Genomic DNA, 4,850 nt, shown 5'->3' with positions numbered 1-4,850 from the left:
GGAACTTAACTTTCTTCTGTGTCAACTTAGTCAACGGAGCAGAGATAGAAGAAAATCCTTCTACGAAGCGTCGATAATAGCCTGCCAGACCCAAGAAACCTCTTATATCAAAAACTGAGGTGGGTCTGGGCCAACTCTTTACGGCATCAATATTTTGAGAATCAACTTTAACACCTTCACCCGAGATCACATGGCCTAAGAATGCCACTGATTTAAGCCAAAACTCACACTTTGAGAATTTTGCAAAAAGCTCACGATCTTTAAGAGTCTGCAACACTATTCTGAGATGTTCTGCATGATCGACCTCATTACGGGAATACACCAAAATATCATCAATGAAGGCAATGACGAATAAATCGAGATAAGGCTTGAAGACCCTATTCATAAGATCCATGAAAGCAGCTGGTGCATTTGTCAACCCAAATGACATAACGAGAAATTCGAAATGGCCATAACGGGTCCTAAAAGCTGTCTTCGGAATATCAACTTCCTTAACCTTCAACTGATGATAGCCTGTTCTGAGGTCAATCTTGGAATAACATTGGGCGCCCTGCAGCTGGTCAAATAAGTCATCTATTCTAGGAAGAGGGTACCTGTTCTTAATGGTGACCTTGTTCAGCTGACGGTAGTCTATACACATACGTAAGGAACCATCCTTCTTTCGGACAAACAAGACTGGTGCACCCCAAGGCGAAACACTAGGCCTAATAAACCCCTTATCAAGTAGATCTTTCAACTGGGCTTTTAACTCTTTTAACTCTGCTGGAGCCATTCTGTATGGCGGAATAGATATCGGCTGAGTATCGGGAAGTAAATCAATTCCAAACTCAATCTCCCTGTCAGGAGGGACTCCTGGAAGATCTTCTGGGAAGACTTCCGGAAATTCATTTACAACTGGAACAGATTGAAGAGTTGGAGTCTGAGCATCTGAATCCTTGACTCGAACTAGGTGGTAGATATAACCTTTGGAAATCATTTTTCTGGCTTTTAGGTAAGAAATGAATCTACCCCTAGGTACTACTGAATTACCCTTCCATTCTATGACTGGCTCATTAGGAAACTCGAATCTTACTACCTTAGTTCTACAACATACTGTGGTATAACATGAAGCTAACCAATCCATACCCATGATCACATCGAAGTCTACCATTTCTAATTCCGCTAAATCAGCTATGGTTCTGCGGTGATAGACTAAAACTGGGCAACCCCTGTACATACGTCTAACTATGATTGATTCCCCAACTGGGGTGGACACCTCAAAGGGTTCATATAATTTTTCAGGTTCAATACCAAATTTCTTAGCAACAAACGGGGTTACATAAGATAGGGTGGATCCTGGGTCAATGAGGGCATATACATCGAAAGTGAAAACTGTTAGAGTACCTGTAACAACATCTGCTCGAGCTTCTGTATCCTGACGGCCTGTCAATGCATACAAACGGTTTCGCCCACCGCTTATGTTTCCAGACCTAGCTGCATTGTTCCCTTGCTGGGCCTGATTATTACGAGGGACTGCTGAATTTGTGGGTTGTGCCACGTTACCTCCGGTACCTTGCCTAGCTGACGGACAATCTTTCTGAAAATGTCCTCTCTGGCCACAACCATAACATATATACATGCCCACGCGACACTCACCTGAGTGTCTCTTATTACACTTGCCGCATATCGGATGAGTATAAGTCGACTGACCCCCACTAGCTTGAGAGTACGAACTTGATGGCCTAAAATTCTGCTTCTTATCATTGCGGAACTTAGGAAGTGAGGCACTTGCTATGGACGGAGCAGGTACTGCTGACCTGTTCTTAAAGAATTTCCTATTTCAGTTCCCGCTGAACTGTCCGGTAGACTTAACCCTCTTGTTGAACTCTTTGTCTTTCTCTTTTTGTAAGGTTTCTTCCTCCTTTAGCCTTGTCTCATTGCCCTGTACAAAAGCAACCATTTTGGAAATAATCATTGTCCCATTCTGTGCAACAATATTGGCTCCATCATACAAATGGGAATCAAGACCTCCAACGAATCTTCTCACTCTTGCCCTCATATCGGGTAACATGTGTGGGGCATGCTTATCCAGGCTAACGAACTCCAAATAGTAATCTTGAACTGGCCTGCCATTTTGTTTGAGCTTCAGGAATTGTTCAGCCTTAGCCTCTCTGACCTCTACTGGCATAAAGTGGTCTAGGAATGCACTAGCAAATTCATCCCATGTAGCATCAGACGCATTCTCACCTCGGGACAATTCTCAAGATTCATACCACGTGTTAGCAATGCTCTGCAGCTGATGAGCTCCAAAAGTAGCTGCTTCGGTTTCTGTAACTGTCATAATCCTGAAGATCTTTTGGAGAGCATCAATGTAGTCCTGAGGGTCTTCATCTTTCTTTGTCCCCGTAAATACTGGGGGTTTCATTCTGAGAAAATCCTTCGTCTTAGAAGACTCTCCATTACCTCCTGAACTTGACCCAGATTCCTGACGTTGGGCCTGGGCTGCTACCAGCTGTGTGAGCATGTTGATAGCACTCCTAACATCCCCATCTGAAGCACTAGGAGGTGTAACGGTAGGGGCAGTTGGAGCTGTTGCCTGAGTCGGAACGGTATCTTCGTGAGCTACTTCCGCGGCAGCCCTTTGGCTGGTGGCTGTGTTTCTCTTCTTGTACTTCCTTTTGTAAGGCATTTTCTGAAAACACGTACACGCACGAATTAGGAAGAAATCCTAAGAGTAATGCTCTAACTGCACGATCTAGAATATGAAAGAAATGAGACAATCCTGAATGTCTTGGTGGTCAACTGTTTATATGTGTGGGGCCCTCACACATATAAAAGATACCCCACTGGACACGGTTTCATAGACTCCCTAAAGATCCTTGAACCTAGGCTCTGATACCAATCTTTGTCACGCCCCAAACCATGGCCTGGACGTGACACGGCACTCGGTGCCTGACTGCATGTGACCGAGCGAACCACATGACTTGTTGAATCATCATGATGCATAACATAAGCGGAATATAACGTGAATGCATGATGAGCCTTTATAAAACGTATTAAGTCGTAATACTTAATAAAGTACTTGTTTAAACATGAGTGAGCCCAAATGGCTATACGACTCCAAATGTCTGACATGACCTAACTGACTTGTCTAGTATATGAAACCTCTAACATGAGTCTGAACATAAAATATACTTGCTGGGACAAGGCCCCCAGCATACCCTTAATGCATCAATGACATAAGGTAAACAACTGACTAAACCCCGAAGAGAATGGGGCTTACCCAAAAGCTGATATGAGAGTTGTCCTACTGAGCAGGTGCGTTGTCCTGTTCGTCAGTACTTGCATCGTGAAATGCAGGCCCCCAAGGAAAATAAACGGGGACGTCAGTACTTTGAATGTACTAGTATGTAAACACATGAGAGAAATAGCAGGCACATGATACATGAACATGAAATTGAAACTGAAACTGGATACTGAAACTGATCATAAACATGAGTACTGTAAGCATGAGATAATCTGTAATAATCTGTAATGATCTGTAATACCGACATGAACCACCACGGGGAGAAACGTGGAGTTTGATCTCTGCCCGATCAGCTAAGCCATCTCGTACCTTGCCGGGGCACGAGACATGAACATGACACGAATGGATCCAAATTCCCTCAATGGGAAAAATACGAAGGAATCGTCCTAACTGGGCGGAGCGATCCTTATCCTACGTTGGCATACGTAGTTTCAGGCTATCTGAGCCTTCTCGGTATTAATACAACTCCCGAACATGAAAATAACTGAAAACATGATTTCTGAATCTTGACATGAACATGGGTACATGAAGACATGACAATAAATACATATATAAAAGTTTTTCATGAAAATAAGCATAATATCTCATATCCTGTGTTATAGAACCCATGGAATGCAAGTTATGGGTTTTTCATAGATTACGGACCGAGTCTCAATTACCAAAATAGTAAATTAAGACTAATCAACAAAATTGTAACTGACTATTTAATATACATCATGGTTCAAGTGTCTAGGGTTCAACATGAATATGCCTAGAATCCTAAAACTTGGTGTATAATCATGGAATACTGAAACATGGGGAGGAACAAGGATGTTCTCACACGTGGATAGCGCCTACATACCTTGACTTCCTGATCTTGAGCGTATCACAATGTCCTTCAATCCCTTCAACTTTAATCTATAATAATACAGGTCATAGGGATTCTATATTAGCAACAATATCCATGCTTTGTTCATCTAAGCATTTTATCAAACACTTGGTGGGCATGAAGCTCCACAACCCTCATTAATGGTGTTTTCTTCACCCAATCCCCATTCTATTACTTCTAGCTACTTCTACAATCTCAATTAGATGTAATTTACATCATTCTTCATCCTCCATATTAATACAACAATCCAAAGTCAACAATCCAACAACTCTAACATAGTTCATATAATTCTCTTCATCAAACCCAATTATTATTCTCCCTAGAATTCATCAATTCACAACTAGAAATGATTAGGGATAGAAACATTACCTTTTGTGAGCAGTCACCACGAAATCAACATCCCCAAGTTCGATTTTTAGCTTAGAATGACGGCGACAACTTGTACTACACTTTATCCTTCACAAGCTTCGGGATTCGGGGCCTTAAACTTGGTTGATTTTCTACTTTCTCTCTCTAGCTCTCCTCTCTCTCACTTCCTCTCTCTAAAAATCTGTAATTTGAGGGAAATGGAGGCTGCTAGGGTTTTCATTTCCCTTAAATACTAAGGGGGAAATGGGTTGACCCAACTTGAAAACGGGTTGGGACCTTTCTGTCTTAAAACGTCCATATCCCCCTATCCCGATGTCGCCTTTAAAC

Source organism: Lycium barbarum, chromosome 11 (genome assembly GCF_019175385.1).
Source record: "Lycium barbarum isolate Lr01 chromosome 11, ASM1917538v2, whole genome shotgun sequence".
Lineage (NCBI taxonomy): Eukaryota > Viridiplantae > Streptophyta > Magnoliopsida > Solanales > Solanaceae > Lycium > Lycium barbarum.
Note: the sequence above shows the minus strand (reverse complement) of the source record.